Source organism: Bos grunniens, chromosome 1, assembly GCF_055505025.1.
Source record: "Bos grunniens cultivar Pamir isolate PY7600 chromosome 1, Bosgru_T2T1.0, whole genome shotgun sequence".
NCBI classification, from domain to species: Eukaryota; Metazoa; Chordata; class Mammalia; order Artiodactyla; family Bovidae; genus Bos; species Bos grunniens.
Genome location: NC_141165.1, coordinates 36,646,980 through 36,672,406, shown reverse-complemented (window position 1 = coordinate 36,672,406; position 25,427 = coordinate 36,646,980). Strand labels below are relative to the sequence as shown.

Below are 25,427 nucleotides of genomic sequence, written 5' to 3'. Positions count from 1 at the left end.
TTTGGCAATTACTATTAAAACTTAAATGTTAGACATAGCTATCTACTTCAGGGATGTCTCCAATAATTATCCCCATAAATCTCTATGAATACTCACTGCAGTATTTGGCTATTATCCTTAATAACCAAAAAGAATTTTTTAACTGGAAATAAGTTCCCTCCATAGGGGATAGGTAATTGAACCAATAATCAATGTATGTACAAAACAATAGAACACTAGATAGCCAAACATGGTCTCTAGAAAGATGAGGCTGATCTATAGGTACTGTTTTCAAACAATATTCAAGACACATTTCAAGTGAAAATAAGCCAGATACATCTGAGCTTTCTAACAGAATCTAAATTAAAGGGCTAAATACAAATATGTGCTTGATGATAAACAGAAATTTTATGGAGGGACACATTAGAAAATGCCAAGTGTGACTGCCTTCAGGAAAGGAGTTTAGAGACTTTGAGACAGAGAGATTGCTTACTTTCCATCACATACTCTTAAATTTGTTTGAAATTGTATCATGCTCTTTTATCCTCTTTTTCAATAATAAATATACAAATGAGAAAATAAACAAGAAGAAAAGAAGGGAGAGAAGGAGTATATACACATGAGTCATTTTGACTCCAAAGCCCATCCCTCTCTAGCTGTTGTTCCACAGTCAAAAACTTGGAGAAACAGGATTAAATTTTTCAAAGCAGTCTAAATCCTGCACTTTCCTAACAGAATTATGAGAACAAAAACAAGACATTAGCCCGGGTTGGTACTAATGAGCTGAACTTGAACATGACCATCCCCTGAGGCTGATAGCTTGGCTGTGACCTAGTCTGTGACTAAGAATTGTGATTGAGTATTTGTGGATTGCAGTATCTGATTCAAGCCACCTGGGAGAATGAAAGCTCATTCTGGCAGCGTAGCTCTTCAATCTTACACTTTATCCACCCAGCTAGGCAAGTAACAGGATATGTAAGGACTAGAGTATTGATAAAAGTTTGAAAAGTATAACACTCCTCCCCAACTCATCCTACACAAGAATATTATGAAGATATTGAAGAAGGATACCTTTTTCCAGGGCAATAAAACACAAGTTGGTTTATACACATGCACACACTCATGATGCCTCATGCACTCTTTGCAGGATAAGACTTAGATACCTGGAACAATCAGAAAAAAATCTAGAAATGACCAAATGTACTGTCAGAACTAACTTTATAGAAGAAGAGGTAAGTCTTCAAACAATACATGATTAAGGAGCATTTATATATTTGACTAGGCTTCTCTCATAGGTCAGCAGTAAAGAATCCTCGTGCAAGGCAGGAGACTCAGGTTCAATTCCTGGGTCTGGAGGATACCCTGGAGAAGGAAATGACAGCCCACTCCAGTATCCTTGCCTGAAAAATCCCATGGATGGAGGAGCCTGACGGGCTACAGACAACAGGGTCACAAGTATTGGATATGACTTAGTGACTAAACCACCACATATTTGACTGAAAATCTCTACCACTAAAGATATTAGCACATTAAATACAAACTCAGGAGTCTAAAGTATAAAAGCTTTTGTCCCAATGTGATGAAAACCAGAGAGAGAGGTGTGACTTGTAGTGAAAACTCAGCTTGGAATGAAGAGGTGCAGGAAGCAGAGATGGACTCCAAGAGAAGAAAAAGCAAAACCTTTGCTTGTTTCCAAATCTTACCCAGGGCCAGTCTTGGCCAGAAAACTTGTAGGTACAGTAAGACAGTGGATAGTTGTATCAGTAACTAGAAAATGCATAGCATTTTTACCTTTTAACAATTTTTTCAATTTAATATATGTACATATAATCAAAATATAAAGATTAACTATGAAGACCAAAAAGCATTGCAAAATTACATTAAATGAGAAAATAAAAATAACTATGTGTCACATTGGGACTTCCCCAGTGGCACTAGTGGTAAAGAACCCACTCGCCAGTACAAGTAGAGGTAAGAGAGGAGGTTCCAATCCCTGGATCGGGAAGATCCCCTGGAGAAGGGCATGGCAATCCACTGCAGTATTCTTGTCCAGAGAATCCCGTGAACAGAGGAGCCTGGGGGGCTACAGTACACGGGGTCACAAAGAGTCAGACACGACTGAAGCAACTCAGCATGCATGCACGTGCCACGCGAGGATGTAGAGCAGCTCCATTTCTCACCAGGAATGGTATTCTATTTTTGCTGAGAAACTAAAATGGTATATTCTGTAAGTTATACAAAATAAAACCTATATTTACCGTACCAACCAACAATTCCACTCTTTAATTATTTATTTAAAGAAAATAAAATCATATATCTGACAAAGATGTGTACCTTAATGTTCATAGCAGCTTTATTCATATTCCCAAACTGCAAACAACCCAAATGTCCATCAACAAGTATATGTAGAAATAAGTTGTTGTATATTCATACAATTGAATACTGAATAGCACTAAAAAGGAATTACTGATGTACTGATACAAGCAACAACATTATGCTGAGTAAATGAAGCCATATATAAAAAAATATGTATCATATGTTTGCAATAGTATGAAACTCTAGAAAAAGCAAAGCTAATCTCCAGTGGCACAAAGTATGTCAGGGTTTGCCTGGATCCAGGACCATAAAGAGATTGATTGGGATGGAGTGATGAAATGCTTTTTTATATGCTGATTGTAGATAAGGCTACATAGGTATATAATTTTGTCAAAACTTTTTGAAACTTTTCCAAAATGTACACCAAAAATAGGTACATTTTATTATATGTGACTTATACTTTAATAAAGTTGATTTTTAAAACAAAGTATATGGCAACCCACTCCAGTATTCTTGCCTGGAGAATCCTATGGAGAGAAGAGCCTGGATGGCTACTGTCCATTGGGTCACACAGAGTCAGACACAACTGAAGCGACTTAGCATGCATGCATGCATTGGAGAAGGAAATGGCAACCCACTCCAGTATTCTTGCCTGGAGAATCCCAGGGACAGAGGAGCCTGGTGGGCTGCCGTCTATGGGGTTGCACAGAATCGGACACAACTAAAGCGACTTAGCAGCAGCAGCAGCATCCATGCCAATAATTATAGCTGTGTAACAATAATTTGTCCTCACATATATATGGAGAAAACTTAAATTCAAAAAGATAAGTGCACTCCAATGTTCACAGCAGCACTATTTACAACAGCCAAGACATGGAAGCAACTTAAGTATCCATCTATACATGAGGGAATAAAATTGTGCCATATATATATATACAATGGACCAGTACTCAGTTATCAAAAAGAATGAAATGAGCCATTTGCAACAACATGGATGAACCTAGAGATTATCATACTAAGTGAAGTAAATCAGACAGAGAAAGAGAAATATCATATGACATCACTCTTATGTGGAATCTAAAAAGTGATACAAATGAACTTATTTACAAAACAGAAACAGACTCACCTACATAGAAGATAAACTTGCAGTTATCAAAAGGGAAAGGAGGGGGAAGAGTAAATTAAGAGTTTGGGATTAGCAGATACAAACTACTTTGTATAAAAAAAGATAAACAACAAGGTCCTACTGTACAGCACAGGAACTATATTCAATATCTTGTAATAAACTCTAATGGAAAAGAATCTGAAAAAATATATATATATCACTTTGTTATATACTAAAAACTAATGCAACATTGTAAATCAATTATCTTCAACTTTAAAAAATATTTCTTTTAAAAAAGCTATTTGCCCTTATAAATAAGTAGCAATTTGGAAGGAAAATAGATTAATGAAAGAAGTTTGATTTATTGAATAGTGGAGCTCTGGCTAAACCTTTTTTACGCTTTATTAAAATTCCATTAATTTTGCTAATATTCTAAATATGTATAGTGCATAAGACCATAACACTTACATATGTCTTTATATTATGATCAGCTAGTATATGAAACAAAATATGATTTTTCCTATCTACATTTTAAGTCAACAGAGTCTACCATATTCCAACTTTATGTTGATTTACTGATACACATATAAAAGATTGAGATTCTGGTCTTCAGGCACTTTCAATGTAGTATGAAAGGTATATGGGCTTCCCAGGTGGCTCAGTAGTAAAGAATCCTCCTGCCAATGCAGGAAACACGAGAGACATGGGTTCAATCCTGGGTCAGCTTCCTGCAGAAGAGAATGGCTACCCACTCCAGTATTCTTGCCTAAAAATTCCAGGGACAGAGGAGCCTGGTGGGCTATAGTCCATGGATTCACAGAGTCGGACATGACTGAGCAACTGAGCACACACATGAAGGTATATGCTCCTTAAAAATACATTTATGGAATTTTCTGGTGATCCAGTGGTTAGGATGCCATGCTTCCACTGCAGGGGCGCAGGTTTGATCCCTGGTTAGAAACTAAGATCCCCGTGCTGCATGGTGCAGCCAAAAAATTAAAAATAAAAATACATTTAATCATTTGGTTGAGTTTGAAATAAATAAAGTCTGAGTGACTCAGACAGTAAAGAATCTGCCTGCAATGTGGAAGACCTGGGTTCAGTCCCTGGGTCAGGAAGATCCCCTGGAGGAGGGCATGACAACCCACTCCAGTATTCTTCCCCGGAGAATCCCATGGACAAAGGAGCCTGGCAGGCTACAGTCCATGAGAGTCAGACACAACTGAGCAACTAAGCACAGCACAGCTCTCATTTTTAAATCATGCATAATATGTGCACTTTGAAAATACTGAAGTTGGATCTATGTGAAGATTAAAAAATGGGAAAGAATGCAGACAGGGATTACCAACATATGAAGAAAAGAATAAAACAATGTAACACTCAAAAAGAAAATCTGAATGTAAGTTATTGAAAAAAAATCAAAGAAATGAAAAAAATTTAAAAAAGAAAAGAAAAGCATAAAAATGTAATACTTTGTATTCTATTCAAGTTTCCCAGATAGAATGCAAACTAATAAAACTAACTTATTTGAGGAATCAATTACTTCTATAATCAAATTGTATATGCCTACCTGCTAAGTTGCTTCAGTCATGCCCAACTCTTTGCGACCCTATGGACTGTAGCCCACCTGGCTCCTCTGTCCATGAGATTCTCCAGGCAAGAATACTGGAGTGGGTTGCCATGCCCTACTCCAGGGAATCCTCCTGACCCAGGTATTGAACCCATATCTCTTACATCTCCTGTGTGGGCAAGTGGGTTTTTTACCACTAGTGCCACCTGGGAAGCCCCCAAATTGTATGTGTGTGTGTGTGTGTGTGTGTGTATACACATATATATATATATATTATATGCTGTGCATTCATATGTATTAATCTAACAAATTTAAACTATGAAGAACATTCTAACACATAAAGTATCTTGAGTCCTTAATAAATTTATCAAAGTTTAACAGTCATGCCTCTTCTCTCTGATCATTGCTGCTGCTGCTAAGTTGCTTCAGTCATGTCCGACTCTGTGCGACCCCACAGACGGCAGCCCATCAGGCTCCCCCGTCCCTGGGATTCTCCAGGCAAGAACACTGGAGTGGGTTGCCATTTCCTTCTCCAATGCATGAAAGTGAAAAGTGAAAGTGAAATCGCTCAGTCATGTCCAACTCTTAGTGACCCCATGGACTGCAGCCTACCAGGCTCCTCTGTCCATGGGATTTTCCTGGAGTGGGTTGCCATTGCCTTCTCCGATCATTAGCAACTCACAAAGTTTTTCAAAGGACATAGTCACACATTTCCCACCAAAACATCAAATGAACCTTGAAATTAGACCCTAGGATTAGTCCACAATAGACAACAGAGGTCTTCAGAGAACTGCAATCTGGCAGGGCAAGGCAATGACATAAATCCACCAAAAATCATTCAAGGGGCAAACTAATGGGCAAATCAACATTTGAAAAGATGGATGCAATTAATGGACTAATTGCATTAAAAAAACAAAATTTAAAATATTATCTTTTACACTTAATAACAAATTTAATGATACTTTGTTTTTAGACACAAATAATGGATATCTCCCTCAGCAGTAAGAAGTATTCAACTCTTAACACTAGGATTCAGGAACAGAATGACAGACTTTGGCAGACAGAGGGGAAAGACAGAGGCTACAAAGAACTCAAGGTACTAGGGAAAATAAAAACAATTAAAACATAATGGGTTAAAATGTAAGTGTTCAGTGGTGAGTTGGTACTTATTTAATATTGACTCAAAAGACATAAAATTGTGGATAAAATAATATGGAATCTGAGATTTCCTTTGAAAGACTACATGGGGTAGGGAGTGGCTGCTGCTGCTGCTAAGTCACTTCAGTTGTGTCCGACTCTGTGCGACCCTATAGACGTCAGCCCACAAGGCTCCCCCGTCCCTGGCGTTCTCCAGGCAAGAGCACTGGAGTGGGTTGCCATTTCCTTCTCCAGTGCAGGAAAGTGAAAAGTGAGAATGAAGTCGCTCAGTCATGTCCGACTCTTAGCGACCCCATGGACTGCAGCCCACCAGGCTCCTCCGTCCATGGGATTTTCCAGGCAAGAGTACTGGAGTGGGTTGCCATTGCCTTCTCCAGGGAGTGGCTAAGGATATAGAAAAAACATGTATGGATGTTAGCTGATAATTGCTGAAACTGGATGATGGCTACATAAAGGTTTAAGATGTTTATCAGTTTCTTAAATATTTCAAATGACCCATGATAGCTTTTTAAAAAAGAAATTTAAAAAATAAGTGACCTGTTTTCATGAAGATGGTACCAAATGCAAAGAAGTAAGCCCCAGGCCCTCCCTATGTCATAGCCAAAGCAAAGACTTTGATGGCCAAGAAAGCAGTGTTGAAAGGCATTTACAGCCACAAAAAAAAAAAAGAAAAGAAAGAAAGAAAAAAGGAAAGGAAAAAAATCCAAAGGTCATACACTTTCTGAAGGTCCAAAACACTGCAGCTTAGGAGGCAGCCCAAATATTCTTGGAAGAGCGCCCCCTAGGAGAAGCAAGCTTGACCACTACGCCTTCATAAAGTTCCCCCTCACCATGAAGTCAGCCAGGAAGAAAATTGAAGACAGCAGCACACTGCTGCTCATTGTGAATGCCAAGGCCAACAAGCACCAAATTAAACAGGCTTTGAGGAAGTTCTCTGACATGGACAGGCTAGAGTCAACACTCTGCTCAGGCCTGATGGAGAGAAGAAGGCATATGTTCAACTGGCTCCTGACTATGATGCCTTAGATGTTGCCAGCAAAATTGGGATCATTAAAACTGAGTCCAGCTGGCTAATTCTAAACATAAGTCTTCACTATTATAAATAAATAAATAATAAAAGTAAGTTAAAAAGGGGTGGAGAGTAGGCATAAAAGAGACTCTTAATTAAAGTGTCTATATAATTTACTGTCCAAACTGGAACATGTCAGGAATGAAAGGAGACAATATTAATACATAATAACTGGTACATGCCTAAGCCAGTGCTAAGCTGGGAAGTCCTGGATGTATGGTCATTCTGCTTTTAACCAGCAGGTTTCAAATATCAGGCTACTGAGATTTAAGATTTGTTGCAAAAACAGGAAATATAGAGAACAACCTGTAGCTGAGAACATTTAGATCATTAGCAACCAGTTGTTTTTAAGTCTGAAAGAACCAGTCTCAAATCATTGCCATCACCACGGATCCATCTGGACCAGAAGTCACAAACTGATGGCCTGGCGTCGGATCCAGCTTGCAGATGTGTTTGCATTGGCCTGCAATGTATTGGGTTACAGAGTACTTTTCTTAAAGTACTGAGTTTGTTGCCAACATTTCCAAGCTGAACGATGTCATGTTAAAATCCAGATTCCTAGCTTCTCTTCAAACACTTGAGTATTGAGAGCAGGCAGACATTCTCACATGGCAACTGACGAGCAGAGCTTTCTCTCCCTGCTCCACCCCAGTCCTCATCTCCTTCCAGTGATTTCTAATACCAGGCTGCTTTGCTTGGTTTCTTCTTGGACTCCTACAGATACCTGACTTTTCAACCTTCATACTAGACCAAGCTCTCATCCTCAGAACAATGAAAAGTGAGGTTGGCTGCAGAAGCTGTCATTTTATAAACCATCAAAAATAGACATCAACCAACCCAGATACTAAATGGGAAATTATCTGAAGATTTGTAGGGGATGTACTATTACTACTCTTTAAATAGGCCTAACAATAACAACAACCAACTAATTCTATTCAGAAAATTCCTCTTTAATTTTTCTACAGTTCAGATCATTTCATATTTCCCAAGTCACATAGCCTGAATGGTGTAAGTAAAGCTTCCAGAAATTCCCTTACTAAAAAATACAATAGCCAATCTACAGCCCACTGGCAAAATGAACAACTGAAGGTCCACCCCAATGACTGTTATCCACCCTGCTTCTTTCCACAAGCCTGAAACATCATTGAGTGTGTGATTGTTAGCAGATCTTCATTAATTACAAGTTTCATAAACAGGTGTGCAATGTGGGAGGTTGGGGAGAGACAGCTTCTGTCTTCATAAGAGTTTGGAACTAAAAGAGGTTTCTAGCTAGAAAGCATTCCAAAATAGGATGAATTATTTTGACAGTAGAGAGAATAGCATCAGAAGGCAAGGATTTCGTCCTGGAGATTGGTACCCAAACAACACTGGTACTTAGAAGAAAGGAAATGGAGAACTATATAGTTGGTTTCGTAACCAAATTATGAGAACTTACATGTTCTGAAAACATTATATTATGGCAGAAGACTCTGTGGCCTGAAAGGGGTCTCTCAGGATTCAGAGAACTGTGTTTGCTTGTGTAGTGTTGGTCCTAATCCAAGGAGAGTTGTCAAAGATGAGTTTAGGACTCTTTCTTTTCTACTGGTTTCCTTATGAAATTTCCACTGTAGCCAGGCTGCAGTCCACTGGTGTCTCCATATAGACTATTCAAAATGCTTTGGCCTTTCCTATGATTTTTGGATTTCCACTTAACATTTCATTTCATTTGTATTAGTGTTTGAGGGTAGGGATAACTGACATTCTTACTACTAAAACGGAGAATCATCTGTTTAGAGAACCATCTTAAACACTTTGTGGTCATTTATCTAACTGAAAACTATGGAATGATTAAGAGAAGTAAGATAAGCTATAAAGAATAGCATGGGGACTTCCCTCATGGTCCAGCAATTAAGAATCCGCCTTGTAATGCAGGGGATGCAGGTTCAGTCTCCGGTTGGTGAACTAAGAGCCCACATGCGGTGAAGAAACTAAGCCCCGGTCCTGAAACTAGGGTCCACGCACCAAAACAGCAATACAGCAAAGACCCCAAGTGCTACTACTAGGACCCAAGGCAACCAAATAAATAAATACATAAATAAATATATATCTAAAAAGAATAGTATGACTCCCTAGCACATACTGCTCTGAGAAAAATCTGCAGAAAACAATACCATTTTATTCATCTTATATACTCATCGTGTCCAGTTCTTTTCTTCCTTTGTCTCCTTCAAACCCACTGCAAAGATATGTTTATCTCTACCACCACAATCGCAACAGTTTACATCAAATAGCCTCTACTTCACTGAATCAGACAAACAATCACTTCATTTATCTGATGGCCTATAATCAATATTTTACACAGCCCATCATTCCTTCCTTCTTGAAAGACTTTCTTCCCTTCACCTGGCTTCCTGGACACCACCCTCTCTTGGATGTCCTTTCTCATTGTTTCTTAGCCTCCTTTGCTAACTCTTGCATATCTCTAAGACTCCTAAATATTGGGGTGCCAAAGATGGGATTTGCATGTGTGCTAAGTCGCTTCAGTCATGTCCAACTCTGCAACACTATGGACTGTAGCCTGCTACACTCCTCTGTCCATGAGATTCTCCAGGCAAGAATACTGGAGTGGGTTGCCATGCCCTCCTCCAGGGAATATTCCCAACCCAGGGATCGAACCCGCATCTCTTTTGTCTCCTGCATTGGCAGGCAGGTTCTCTACCGCTAGCACCACCTGGAAAGCCCACAGGAAGACTTCTAAATATTGGGGTGCCAAAGATGGGCTTTAAACCTCTTCTTTTGTACCTTTATATTCATTTCTCTGTGGTCTCACTCAGTCTCAAGGCTGTAAATACTGTCACTATGCTGATCACTCAAATTCAACTGCCTGCTCAACCACTCCACCCAAATGTCTAAAGTGAAAGTGTTAGGTTCTCAGTCATGTCTGACTCTGCGACTCCATGGACTGCAGCCTGCCAGGCTCCTCTGTGAATTTTCAAGGCAAGAATACTGGCATGGGTAGCCATTCCCTTCTCCAGGGGATCTTCCTGACCCATGGATTGAACCCCAATTTCCCACATTCTTTACCATGGCATCTTTAACATTCCCAAAACCACATTCCTGACTTTCCCACACACACACACACACACACATACATACTAAAAACCTTCTCCTTCCACAGTCTTCTGTATCTCAGCTAATGAAAACTCCATTCCTGTTATTCAAGTTCAAGAACTTGTTGTCAACTCTGACTTCTCTCTCTCTCACGTGGACATCTAATCTATAAGAAACCTCTGTTGGCTCTATCTTCAGAACCAATCCACAACCTTGACTACTCACCACTTACCTGCTACATACTTCTTTGTCAAAGTCACTGTGAGCTCTTGCCTGGATCATAGCAACAGCTTCCTAACATCCAACCACTGCCAGTCTCCTTCAGTCTGGTCTCAACACAGAAATCATAATGATCCACATAAAATGTTTCAGATCAGGGATTCCCCTGGTGGTCCAGTGGCTAAGACTCTGTGCTCCCAATGCAGGGTGCCCGGCCTGGTCAGGGAACTAGATCCCACCTGCTGCAACTAAGAGCTCATGCTGCAGCAAAAATGTCCAGCATGCCACACTAAGACCTGGCACAGCCAAATAATTTTTTTTTATGTCAGATCAGGTTACTCTGCCCAAAACCTTATAGTGTCTTCTACTTCACAGAGAATAAAAGCCAAAGGCCTCTAACTTGTTGGTGATAACCTGAATGATCAGTCACCCACCTCCTTCCCCCAGCTCCCAGTATTTCTCAGTCACCCTGACCGCTCCCACTCTCTCCTCATTCAGTCTGCTTCAGACTCACAGAACCTCTTCGTGTTTTTTGAACCTGCATGTCACTTGATGTTCCCTCTGCTTAGAATGTCCTTTCTCTAGATGACCTCTTACTAGTCTTGGCTCAAAGCTCACCTCAGTTGGAGTTCTTCTCTGACCACTGTAATTGTTCCCTACTTATCCTCAGGATTTATTTTTTGGGGACAGCAATTATGATCTTATCAAATATAACACTTATTTAGTTTTATCTCTGCATACCCTAGAAGGTAAACTCCATGCAGGCAAGAATTTTTTTATTCATTTTATTTTTTTATCCATTTCATTAAATGCTAAATCCCCAGTGCACAACTTGTGTGTATGTGTGTGCTCAATCACATCTGACTCCTTGCGACCCCATGGGCTGTGGTCCACCAGGCTCCTCTGTCCATGGAATTTTCCAGGCAGGAATAATGGAGTGAAGGGATTTGATCCCTTCCCAACCCAGGGATCAAATCCGCATCTCTTGAGTCCTCTGCATTGGCAGGTGGATTCTTCATCACTGTACCCCATAAGAAGCCCATGAGTATATGTGCATATCTCCAAACCTAGTTTAGCTCTAGGGAGAGCAGTGGTGGGGTAGGAGGGTTGGTAAATGGGCTCAGGATTGGTGTGGCTGGAAAGTCTATAAATATGGTACTTTATAAGGACTGTTTTAAGCTTTTAAGTCTGATACAGTCATTAATTCTTCTTATGTAATGGGAGATTGATTATTTCTTAATAATTACCTAATGTATCACAGGTACTACTATGTAGCCCCTATCTGCTGTTCCCATACTCCAGCTACATCTGACTGGATCAGTTGTTATTATTTAGTCGATAAGTCATATCTGACTCTTTTACAACCCCATGTACTGTAGCCTGCCAGGCTCCTCTGTCCATAGGGTTCTCCAGGCAAGAACACTGGAGTGGGTTGCCATGCCCTCCTCCAGGGGATCTTCAGGATAGAACCTGCATCTCCTGCATCGGCAGGCAGATTCTTTACCACTAAACCATTAGGGAAGCCGACTGGACTAGAGTATATATCTAATTAAAGGTGGGAAAAAAAATCAGATCATCTCTCCCAGGAATTTGGAATAGAGATGTGGAGAGATTAAGTCAGTCAGAGAACTGTGAAGACTGAAACTATAGACCATGTAGAGTCTGAGACTATTATCAACCAACACCATATGTAAAGTGAATTTTTAGACACACAAAAAAACCATAATTAAGGAAAGAAAGCTTATGAGAAGGAAGAACAGAATAGATGGTGCAGACATATAGAGACAGTGAGACATCTGGTCTTCCACTTTTCAGTGCCATCCACATATCTAAGCTCTGTTTCATTTACTCATGCTCTTTCCTAACAATAAAACCGTTTATCATGAGCTGCTTTAAACAGAATTGGATTCCTTACAACGTTAGACTCTTAACTTAAATATCCACTATATTTTCCATGGTACAAACTAAGACAATATTCCAACACTTGAAAAAATATATAAAATACACAAAAAGGTTCTCAATGCTGAATCTACTGCTTTTAATTTTAAAAAGTATAAGAAGGCGAAAACCAAGTCTGATTCTTGCCTTTGCAGGATTGCTCATATTCACATTAATTTGCATGCCCTCATTATTTAAGTTTGATCACTAGTAAAGCTATTATTTAACATTTATTCAGCAAAAGCTCCTTAATTCTGCCATACATTCCCATCCATTAAAACAGCTGTTTTGAGCCTAAATATCCCAAGCCCTTGGTGAGAAGAGTTGTATGTAATTTGCTACTACTAATAAAGTACATAAATTTACAAACTATTTCCCTTTTTTATAAACTCACACAGCTGGAGTTCCTTGCATTCCTACACGCATTCAACAGTGGAAGAAAAAGTGTTGGGTTGACTAGTAAATCACACATTATCTTCAGCCTGTATTACTAGGGCCCAGTTCGTCATTTGAAATATCCAAAGGGAGTAGGTGACACAAATGTGTACTTCACATTGCACCTTCTTAATATACAGGTCACCTACTCAGAAAGGCATTCTCTGGCTCCACCAAAAAAGTTTCTATCATGTTATTCTTTCTGAGTATTAATTCACTATCATTCGATACTTTTCTCGTTAGCTTTTGCTTTGTCTTTCCCACTGGAACATAGTTCTGTGAGAACTGGAACCCAACTTGTCTGTTTTGCTCATCACCATTTCCCTAGTACTTCAGAGTATGTTGTACCTGGCACAAAATAGGCACTGAGCAAATACTTGTGGAGAGGATAAATGGATGGTATAATGAACACACCAAGACGTTCCTGCCCCAGGGCCTTTATACTTTCTTTCCTGAGCCAGAATCTCCCACCCCTTATTCTTCTCATGGCTAATTCCTGTACAGCATTTGGGTCTCAGTCACTGGCTCCTCAGAAAGGCCACTGATGACACTAGACTTTCTATCTCTCAGTGTCTTCTCTAACCTGTCACCTTATTTTGGTTTAACACAGCCCTTAAGTCTATCCAAAGTTCCTATTTATATGTGTTCTTTCCATGTTTATTATCATCACCTGTCTACTCACTGAAGTGTAATTTCCACAAGGAACTTTGACTGGTTCATCACCTGTCTCTAGAAACTAGAAGAGGGCCTGATTCGTAAGAGGCAGTCAATAAATATTTGTTAAGTGAGTGAATGAAAGGTTGAAAACGGCAGTTTTAAAATATATGCCCACACACACACTATTACTGTTCTTCAGTATTGGGATTCAAACAACAAACTAAATTGCTATAAGCACAAGTAATTTTTTAACAATTATAATATCACATATGATATACATCAAAAGATTGCCAAATTATATTTCAGATGGATTTAAAATCCCAGTTGGGTACAAGTAGTACATGGTCAGTAGTTAGTTCAACTTTGACTAGCTGCACTTATAGTTTCCAAGAGAAAATCTTCCTTTCTTTCCTCATATGGACTGGAAACTAAAATTGCAAAGGAGGTGTTGCTACAATAAAACCACAACCAGTCAGACTTGCTACACGTATTTCACCATTCAATATATTTCTATAGGCAGACAGACAGAATTCCTAAAGAAAGAAAATTTTCTAATTCCAAAAAGCACCTTCCCATGCCTACTTCCCCAAACAAAATTAAGTTCCACTTCGTAACAGTCTCAGGTCTAAAAGGGGGGGTGCAGTTTCCTCCCCAGAACCAGAAAATCACAATTATAACCACCTCAAGTCATCAGTAACTGGGTTAGCCCATAGGAGGCAGACTAAAGCTGTCAATCGTGAAGACATTTACCCCTCTAAGGCAATTTACCTTACAATCCCATAGCCTCCACCTATAACCATTTCCTACCAATCTATGGGCACCTGTGAGATCTCCCTTACACGCATCACCTTTTGGAAATCTTTTCTGGTTGACTTCATTTAGTCAACCATAATGATAATCAGACAACAAATATTTATTGAACAAACATTATGGAGCTGACATAATCTGTGTAGTGAGAACACATCAGTAAAGAAAACAGAGAAAAATGTTCACCCCCATGGAGCTTATATTCTAACTACCTCACATCCACTTCAAAAGCAGAAAAATATAGATATGATAAATACCAGGCATTTGAGAAAGATGACTACTTAAATTCACGGATACATCAACAGATACAATGTTGGTACATAAACACAAGGTTACCCAGTATCATCCAGGGAACTCAGATTTGCATCACTAAAGAGAATATTTGGGGTATGAATCAGCTATGTTGCTTTCCAATCGTTTTCATGTAACATTATGTGTGCCTGTTATCCTCATTATAGACTTCCCTTGGGCAGAAAATATGTCCTTCATTTTCTTTGTACTATGTTCAGGGGGCAAGTTATACGGTGCCCCCAAATGACTATGAGTTCATTAACTGTTTGTTAAATAATACATTGCACTTATATAGTGTTTTAAACTTCATAAAAGGCACTTTCATGTGCATTATTATTACTAACATAGTGTACTTATTCTTACTCTAATACTAGATCAAGAAGAAGACAGTGAATTGCAGTAAGGGGACTGGTGGGAACACAAGTAGTATGTTTGAGACAACCACTTTTGCATGCCAAGAACCAGTTTTGTTTATGTTTTTCTACATTTCTACTAAAGTCAAGATACTAGCAAGTGCAGGAATCTGGCAAATTTAAAATCATAGCAATGGAAATCAGAGAAAGAAAAGAAAACCTGGGCTCAGAAAAAAACTCAAATCCAAGGGCAAAGTCTATGGCTTTAGTTAGTGATTTTTAAGCTTCATTTAAATAAAATGCGCTTTCCTGGGAATTCCCTGGCAGTCCAGTGGTTAAGACTTCATGATTTCACTGCCAAGGGTGTGGTTCAATCTCTAGTGGAGGAACTAAGATCTCACAAGCCGCATGGCACAGCCAAAGAAATAAAAAATTAAAAAAATTCACAGTCCTGATGAGCATCCTAACCCAGACATCCTGATTCATTAGACCTGGAGTAAAGGCAAGGAATATGAATTTTTACAAACATCCTCCAAATGATTTTGATGCTAACCCTCTGGGAAATGGTGGCCCAGAGAGAGTTTAACTTGACTATAAAGGTTGGACCAGGGAAGGTTAGTCAGTTCAATGCATGGCATCCAAAGCTTGGCATGTTCGAATATGGTTTGGTACCAGAAGTCTGTCATAGCAGGCATAGCACAGTGATGAGAAAAGTCACCATTTTTGAGTGTGGTCAGAATAACCACTGCTACTGGAGATGACTGGACCAGGATCTAGCCCCGGAAAGGAAAGGGCTAGACTGCTTCCAATGTTGGTCTAGGGCTCAATCTCAGGTCTAGGGCTGTTTTGTACCCTAGGGGAGATTTGAGTTCAAGGCAGGAAAACCTGGCACAGCCAACACATGTAGAATCCCAATCTATGGGAAGATCAGTCAGGAGGGTAAACTTGCCCTTTGAAGGGCTTATTTGTCCTCGTCCCTAATATTCCAAACAAGGCTAGAAAATTAGGAAGGGCAACATAATCTAAAAATAGAGATATGTTATGAAAACCCAAGTCTGAAAATCATGATTCAGCTCCAAGTTCCACAATGAATTACAGTTGAGGATGCTATATTCTCTCTCCAGCAGGAATGGCCCAGAGAGTCTGAAGGGCAGATGTGGTATAAAGGAAGAAACAATGAGGCAGGGGTTAACCCTGAACTTCAAGAGTCTCCATCCCCCACCAGGGAAGTGGATGCCCCAGCATTATGCTCTACCAATAATCTCATTTTAAAATCTACAGCTATCATTGTTTTCCTCACATACTGAGAACGGTTCTATTGTAATCAGTGCACAAAACAAGCACAAACGGAAAGTAACAACTAGGTCTTTCCAGAGATCTCAGAACAACCAGACAGCAAACATTCAAGTAACTGCAAGTTTAAATTATTAAGCAACATTTTCACTAGCAAGGTGTTAGCAAAACAGAGCAGGACTCTATGGTCTTGCCACCCATGTACTCAGCCTGCCTTTTGTCTGTGGAAAAACTTTAGCCAAAGAGTAAGTTTAATCAGAGAAGTGAGAAGATGCAGAAACAAAGGAAAACAGTCAAAGGAGACCAAATAATACTTTAGTCATTAAGCATAGTCAAAGACCTTCAGTTCATTCTCAAGGGCCATAGATAATATTCTGATTCATACCCTGCAAGCTGTCTTACAGATAGTAAAACTCCAGGTGGGGAAGTTAACTACATGATGACCAGACTGTAGCCCTGTCATAAGCTGTCACAGTTCTGAGAACTGACCTCAAAGAAATGGAAACAAACCAACCCTAGAACTGAAGATTAACTGTACCTAAAAACAATCAAGATGATGCAGGTCAGACTACAGCATGACCAATTTCAAGATGAGTGTCAGAGGTGACTATACTATTTCGCCATGTAGCCCCCTTACTCTGTCTATAAAAGCTCTTGCCCCCTGATTGTCACCAGGGAGATTTGGCCTTTGGATAGGCATCCCCGCCCACCCCACCCCCCACCGCCCCGTCCAAGGTTGCCAACTTCCAAAATAAAGCAAAATTTCCATCAACCTGGCCTCTTTATAGACTTTTGAGTGGCGAGCAGCCGGATCCTATTTCAGTCACATTAGGAATTTATATCTAACATATAGGGGTATATGGAAAAATACTGGGATTTATTTAAACCAGAGGGAGTATTTTATAGGTGTGAAAATGCAAATTGAAAGAGGTTCATTGGCTTTTTCAAGTATACACATAGGTAGTCCAAGATGAAGGAAATAAACCTCGACCTTTTTAATTTTAAATTCCAAACATTTTCATCCTAACTTTTGACTTCTCTGCTGACACTTTTAAAGTGATAATTTAGTGGGATATTTTTTCCTGGCTTTTTTTTTTACTATTAAGAAAAAAAATATTTATAGAAGTAGTGAGAATATCATCAAGTTCCGATCACCCAGCAATAAAAATCTTGATTCTTTTTTCACTCACTCACCACCCCTCCCCCAAGGTTATTGAAGCAAATTCTAGACATTGTATTACCTCATCCATAAACAGTTTGGCATAGAACTCTAAAGGATCAGTACTCTCTTTTTAAAAATTAACCATAACATATGGCTTCATACAATTTAATAAGATAAGAAAACGTTATACATAAATCACAGTGCATGAATTCATATTTATTATTGTATGAATAATTGGTGGGGGGTTGCCTTGGGTAGTATGAAGTTGAAATTCAAGACATATAGGTGATAGTTTTTTAAGCACAATGGTTTTTCCATATCACTATGTGTTCATCTTATTTTTTATAAAGGGAATTTATAGTCATCATATTTTTCCAAACTCAGAAACTTCTGAGTAAATTATTCTGATTCCATTGTGACTATTAGACTCTGGGAATTGTGAGATTTCCCACTTGAAGCTTCCATCTTCATTGATTATGAAGATAATCAACTGAATTATTCTTTTCCTCTTGAGAACTACAGAGCTCCTTGATTCCAGTGGCTAATAAAGGCTCTGTTATTAGAAGTAAAACTGTTAAAAGGATCAAGTACAGCAACCTAAAAGCTCAAACCAGGCAGTGTTTCAGAAAAACACACTAGTTGCTTTGAAAAAGCTACTCTGCTTTATAGCAAACATTAACTATATATAGTTAAATAATAAATATTTACATATTGAATAATATAATGCCTAGAATGTGCTTCAAAATAATCCTGGGAGAGAATGGTGGATGGAAATATAGACAAAATTAAATTGGCTATGAGTTGATAAATGTTGATGTAGGGTAATGGAGATTTATTACTTGTATATGTTAGAAATCGTTCAGAATGAAAACTTTATTTTATAAAGAGGATAGGAATTACACAAAAATGATAAAGTTCTCAAACACACTTTGCAACCCCTTCTGCCTGAATCTACTCACCCAAACAGCCAGTAAGTACTAATCAGACTGGTCTGGGCTGTGCCACTTTCCAATCAACCCATAGAACAGCAACAAAGAAGAAGAAAAGAAGAATCTGAATAATATATAACCTGACCAGTTATTTCTACTTCTTTGGTTAGTTACAAGTTAGTCCTCCTTAGAGCTTCTAAAACACTTGAATGCAATCTATTTTGGAGAAAATTAATTATTCCTTGGTTTCATGGGATGACTATCAAATATTATAAGCAAGACACAAAATTTCCCAGGAAAATACTGCCAGAAAATCAAGTCAGCCTCGGGGAAAGGAAAAACATAGCTCAACAGTTTAACATCACAGAACAGATCAAAAATTTATGAAACAATTAGTATGCTAAACTTTTATAGCAAATAAATTTTAAATTGAATAGAAATGAACAAATGAACCATCATAAAAATAAGAAAAGGCTTATTTATTAGTGACAAGGAACCTGTATTTAGATCAAATAAATAACAGAGGAGAGAGAAATCCTGCACAGTTCTGCAAAGTGTAACGTCCTTGCAAGCAATCACTGTTCTCTTTTCAAGTATTTGCCTGGAGTTGTCAGAATTTGGTCTCCGTTTGGCCTGACCCACTTCAACCAGAAAAACGGACACTCTGGTACCTGAAAAGCTCTGACCCAGCTCTAAGGCCCCACATTCACAGAGCTTAAGCTCATCCATGGGAGCCCAGGCTAGCTGGCTACAGATGGGCACTCAGACAAAACTGCCCCCCAAAGACAAAGGCCTGGTGAGGACTCAAGCAACAAGCCCACAAACTCACTACCACCACCCTGAGAAAGGTCTTTTGCAAATGTCATATTGCCTTAGGTTCCAGAGTCAGGGAAAGGGGAAGAGAAAAGGGAGGAGAGCAAGGGAGGGAATGGAGAAAAGGAGAGTATGAAGGAGAAAGAAAGAAAAGTTTGTGATGCAGTATTTTGTTCTGATTTTGTAAATCAGCAAGTGATCAGAAAGTCAAACATTGCCCAACCATATTTTGTTCATGCCTCCCTTCTGACAAATATCATATTTTACCTTAAATTTTGTTTAATTCTATGTGTCTCTCCCGTTGTATTCCTAGAGGGAAGAAAGCATTTGGAATCTTTTTTTGAAATGCCACACTCTCAATAACAACTACCATACTTGACTTTAATGTTTGTTGGTTTAATTAATCAATCAATTAATTAATTGGCCTAGTCAAGTGTAGCCAGCTTATAGATAAGTAACAAGCAACAGCTGCAAAACCTGTAGATTGAATAATATACTCAATATATTTAGCCCTTCACACTGATCCAGAAATAAGTGTGCAGAATTGTGTTTTATTATTTTGTTATTTTACATAGTGGGATTTGTAAATTCAGTGAATTAATATGTACAGCAAACATATTTTACATACATTTGCATACAACCAGAACCTGAAGTTCACAATTCCCAAATGCATGCCCTTAAACTACTGAATTTAATAATGCTTCCATCTCCTAAGTACTCTCTGCCCCAGGTCCCTGTAATTCACATAAACAAAACATTAGGAATGTATGTTATTTCTTTTTCAAACTAAGAAAAAGAGAAAGATAGATTTCCTGTATCCCCCACCCCTTGTTTAATAGAATGCATATTTCTAAAACAGGACTCTCTCTCAAGTACACATACACAAAAGAAAAACCTTAACGATGAGTTTTACAATAGGAATTGCTGATTACATTTATATCCAATCAGTTAAGTAAATTTTCCTGATTTAATTTTTTCACAAATAAAATTCTATCTTTAAAAGTTTTTAAAATGTCAATCTATAAGAGTAAGCAAGACCATTGCTTTAAGAACTATATAAAAATTCAGTGAGCATCTTATCTAGGGCACTAATTTTACACTGAAAAAACTAAGAGTCAAGGATATCAACTGACTTTGCCCGGTCAGCAAGTGAAATCAGGACTGAGGCAACACCAAAAATCACATAAGGCCCATAGGATACTGTCCAAATTGCACAGATTACTTATGTGGAGATACGCATACATACATAATGACCTTGAAATTTGGCACTTCAATTATTGCCTTAAATCTATAAATAATTGATTCAGGAACTATAGCAATATTAGCTGACTTTTTTAATCTAATGAATATCTTAAGGTTTTTCTCAGCCAGAGTGTAACACATATAGTCTGGAAAATATCTTAGACCCATAAATTTCAACCTGTTGCACCAAAAAAGAGCAGAACTCTCTGGGAATATTTATAGTATATAAAAGTAGTAGTAAGTAAAGTAGCATTGAAGTTGCTGGATGCCGAATAACTGTTGTCCTCAACTTCAAATATTTATTACAGTTAACACACATTTTTGGAATTTTAAATAAAAATCTAGGTACAAGCCATGAAAACAGATAATAATAATCAAAGAAAAAAAGGTTGGAACTTGGAGTTTTGTTTTTATTTACCCGGAGGTTCTTTTTTTCCCTCTTTGTATGCAGATATCTCTTTTCAAATACTTCTAATACAATTCCTGGAAATTTTTATTGGTGTGTATTTCTGGAATTTTGTATTCAATACAGGTATTAATATGACCTTTTAAGCTTTTTAAAATTCTCCATAGAATTTCTATACTACAAATATATTTACACTTGGTATTAAGCATGGGCTCCATTTTCCCTCATATTTTATGAACTAGGTCTCTTCTGAGAAATCAGTATATACTTGTTAAATGTTTATCATATAATTATTGGTTCAAAATAAATTACTGATTTCAGAATAAAATGGTCATCATCATAGATCTGAATCAAAAGCTGCCTACAGGGTTCTAAAGGTTTCAAAAGAAAAATTAAAGTTTAGTTCATTCTTTTTCAGTCAGTGAAACTAACAAATTACCTGCTATTTAAAGTACTTTTCAGGATATTTCTGCCTTCTATAGATATAACTAGAGAGGCCTTGTGTTCTGACTCTGGGTAGTATCAGATGCATTCTGTATTCACATGTATGAAGATAATTTTATATTTCTGAGAGCTGCTATTTACTGACGATATGCAGCGATATATGTGAGTTTTATTTTTATATTCAGGATCTTCCAAATGGCTAATTCAACTAGCCAGTTTCGAGGAAATTGTTTATGGCAAATAATATAATATTTAAGACATTTGAATTTGTGGATTATTGTTTCCATTTACATAAAAAATTTAATTTAGGTGGGGTTTTAGTTTAACTCTAAGTTCACTTTGTTCTTTTTTTTTTTTTTTTTTTTTTCAGAAAATCACTTCACTATCACCTGTGGAATTTATCATATTGCACGGTTTTTGTTCCCTCTGCAGAGAAGGGCCCAAGAGAGAATATGCCTCACAGTGACCCTGCTTATGTTTACTAGGCAGTGATCCTCGGAGAAAGGATTTTTGAAAATGTATTAGAGCTAGAACCAAGAATTGGTGTGATTTTGAAGAAGTTATTACCGCTTAAAATTCTATTTTGAGCTAGATATTGCATGCCTAATTCCTTTTAAAACAAAGGAAAAAAGGAAAGCTGCTTTTGACATTACCAGTGAAAGGTTTCGTTGCTAATACAGAATTTCATTTTTCATTTATCTTGACCCTGTCGATGTACGTGGGGTTTTCCCTCTTTTTACTCAACAACAGCCATAATAATATCAGATCTCTGGCCAAAGATCTAACCAAATAGAAAGGGTGATAACGAACATCCTAGATCCATCTTTAGGACGCAATGTCCACCCTATCTCACCTCCTTGGGTTCTGGAGATAATTAAACTCCTCAAACTTGAATCTACAGGGAAGTTTTCAATGCGAGTCCCGTAGGAACAAATACTAGCACTTCCACCGAAAATCTGCCAAACCAGCTACAAAGTGAGGAGCCCACACCTACGGAAGGGTGCACACAGGGGGCGGACCTGGACACTGGAGGGTGAGAAGTTACTAACTATGCTTTGAGAAACCGAATCACTGTTTCTCATTCCATCCCCCCCCTTCTTTTCTCGCTCCCCACACCATTATATATATATACATACACACATATATACATATATATATAATATACACACACACATATATACACACACATATATAACTCTCAAAATCAGCTGCCTCCTGAAAAACCTTGAGCTTCCCGTGTAACATTTAGTGTCTGGTAATTAATGATGCCCGCGCCGCGCGCCTCCTGGCCGGGGCTGGAGTTCAGGTCACTGGGAGCCCCTGACGTCAGCGACCGCTCTGCCTTCGTCAGGTCCAGGGCAGCCCCTGGGGTGGCCAGGCCTAGGGCTGTGGGGGGCTGCGGGGAGGGAGCCCGGGTGAGGGCCGGAGGAAACCCCCAAGCGGCGAAAGGGGCAGCCCTGGCGCCCGCCAGAAAGTCCTGCGGCAGTCAGAACCACAGCGTCCGTGGCTTCCGAGCACAAGCGGACACCCAGACTCCGGACCGCGTGCAGAGGCTCCAGCGCTCCTGGAGACTCCCGGGGCTGGACGTGGGTGGGCGGTCTAGACAAGAGGGCCAAAGAAACTCCAGACTAGTCTGCAAGCTGCAGGGGCTTCCTTCCTTCCACTCTTTATAAAAGTCAACGTTAGATGGTTTCCACTGACTCCAGAAGTGGACCTTAAAATGAAACAGACCCACCGTTTTTCAACCTCAAACTTGACACAACTTGGCAGTTGGTGATCCGGAGAGTTTCTCTCCCAAGCACCGGTTGCTGATGCTCCAAACCTGGGACCCGCCACCAGGGAAAAATGAACTCGATCTTGAAGAGGACTGGCAGCAAACTCTGCTCTCTCCACTCCCAACCTTTCCTTCTTCCCCTACTCTCCTGTTCACCATTAGGCCAGCTTTTGTAACCCTCCCAAACCTTGGGGGTTCTCAAGATTGTGCAGAGGTGTGATTTTTCGAAAGGGGGTCAGAGCCTGAATCCAGAAAAGTGATCCGCCCGCTCAGTTGCCCTGATCCTAAAGGTGGGGGACACGCGAGCCTGTCAGCCTGTGCGTGGGACTGGGTCTACAGAGCTCTGTCTGGAATGAATCCCGTACCTCTCCTGGGTCCTGTCTGAATTTCTTCATCATAGGTCTGGGAGAATCACTTCTCTCCCCTAGCATCCTTGTTTTTAAACTGTCTTTTTCTTTTCACGATAGTTAATTTTCCATCTTTTTATCCACACTCAGAGGACAAGAGGGGATTGGAGGCAGACTCCCAGAACAAAGATTTGAGGCCAAAAATTGCTTTGCCTAATAAACTCTGGTCCCAGAAACCGCCCCTGTGCAGCCCCAGCAAAACCTGAGGCAGAATCCAACACTCAGGTGTAGAAAACTGCCACGGCTGCTGCGACCCTCCCCCAGGATAGTAGTTGAGGGAAATCGGCCTTTGCAGGGCTGCAGGACACAGATTCCTCCTCCCCTTTCCACCCTAAGAATGGCTGGGAACTTGCGCAGGAGAGAATTTCTCCCCCCTCTCTCCAATTCAGACCATTTCGCAGGCTTTGCTTTTGGGAGGAGGAGAAAAACATTTTCTAGGGGTGCTTCTTTTTTTTTTTTTTTTTTGAAGTTGGAGCTCTATTGTCAACTTAAATAAAATCACACCTTTCCAAAGTCAGTAAATACCGCGGGAGCCGCTGCAGCCTCCAACTGGCTTCCTATTCCACTGTCACAGCCAAGTCCCCAACTTCAGTCTCATCTGTGAGGCTGGCGAGCTGCAGGTTCCGCCGCCGCGCCAGGCCCGGGATCCCCGTGTCCAGCCTGCCTTCCCTTGATGGGCTCCGAAGTCTGGACACGAGTCGAACCAAATTAAATCGAGACGCGTCAACTTTGAAACGGTTTTAAAATCTGTGACTTTCCCCTCCATATGTGCCCCACTGCCTGGCAGAAATGAACTGTCACATTCTAACATCTCCAGCGATTAATGAGAAAAAAAATTATATAAATGTGTATTACATATATATCATATACGTTTATATATTTCCATGCACACACACATATATATCCATAACTGTGACACTGTCTTCACAGCTTGGCCTCGTGTTAGGAATTAATACAACAGAATTCACTAGAACGAGATGATTAGCCTTATTTATAAGCATCACTTAAAAGGAGTGACTTGGAGGATTTCGGAAATTTTTCAAAGATGATTTGGGGGGTTGATTTTGTTTGTTTTTTAAGGAGCAGTGAATGTGCCTTTTACACAGTGTCTTTCGCTGCCCTTTTCAGGAAGCAATCGGCCCTCCTGACACTTGGTTAAGCCTCAGGACTTAAAAAGATCATTTCCTCGTACACTAATTTGAGCGAAATCTGGATTCAGAGTGTGGGTTTACACGCCCAGCTCGAATGTCTAATGTATCAAATCCTCGTTAACTAACGGCCCGCTCCGTGGCCGTGTCAGCCAAAGGTCAGCCCCGTGCAACAGGGCAGCGCGGTTCAAAAGCACTCTTCCAGCGCCCTGCCTTCCCCTCCCCCCCCCAAAATCCATCCTTCACATTTCAATAACAGAGCACGCGGAGTCCCAACGAGAAATGGCAAGGTTGTTTTTCTTTCTTCCCTTCTTCCCTCACATTAGGAACTTGTAAACGACGTGTCCTAAGGCAACTACTGAAAAATTAAGTTTATTTTTTTTCCAGTGGGAAGGGAGAGGAGTTAGTGGACAAGGTAATTGTCGAAATGCCCTCCAGAGGCACGTATATCTGAGAAGCTGTGACTCTCAGAAATCTTCACTTGAAATAGTAATGATAATAACTTCACAGCATTCGAATGGAAATCATGAGTAAACTTTGTTGGGGACCTCAGGAATTAGAAACTGCTTAGGGGAAGGAGCAATTCTCCTCCCCTGCTTCCCTCCGCCAACACACACACACACTTTAGAGACCAGCAGAAAGCTTATTCTTAAAAGATAGCTTTAGTGGGTGTCCACAGGGACAAAGAGGATCCAGAGGAGCGAGGCTGGACCACCCCCCTCCGCTCCCTCTTCACAGGGGAGCCCGCGACACCTCTGACTACTTCGGGTAGTGTGTTCACACACACCAGCCGCAGGGGCCCAAGTTCTCGGCGCGCGCCTC

At 39.7% G+C, this 25,427-nt stretch overlaps 1 long non-coding RNA gene and 1 pseudogene across 8 annotated transcripts in view; one reads left to right on the top strand and one right to left on the bottom strand.

The window, feature by feature from the left end:
- The window catches only part of LOC147379267 (uncharacterized), a 166,060-nt gene that overhangs the window by 138,597 nt on the left and 2,036 nt on the right, over positions 1-25,427 (bottom strand). The window contains exon 3 of one of the 7 annotated variants that reach the window (XR_015132687.1): positions 1,297-2,189. The exons of 4 other annotated variants lie outside the window; for them this stretch is intronic. This is a non-coding gene — a long non-coding RNA (uncharacterized LOC147379267). Of the gene's footprint in view, positions 1-1,296; positions 2,190-19,498; positions 22,991-23,463; positions 24,145-25,427 lie in introns of those variants that run through there. 2 more of the 7 variants (XR_015132680.1, XR_015132683.1) reach the window with 2 other exon arrangements.
- LOC147379268 (large ribosomal subunit protein uL23 pseudogene) lies at positions 6,552-7,234 on the top strand (annotated as a pseudogene). Its single transcript, XR_015155148.1, has one exon. The product of XR_015155148.1 is annotated as a large ribosomal subunit protein uL23 pseudogene (transcript).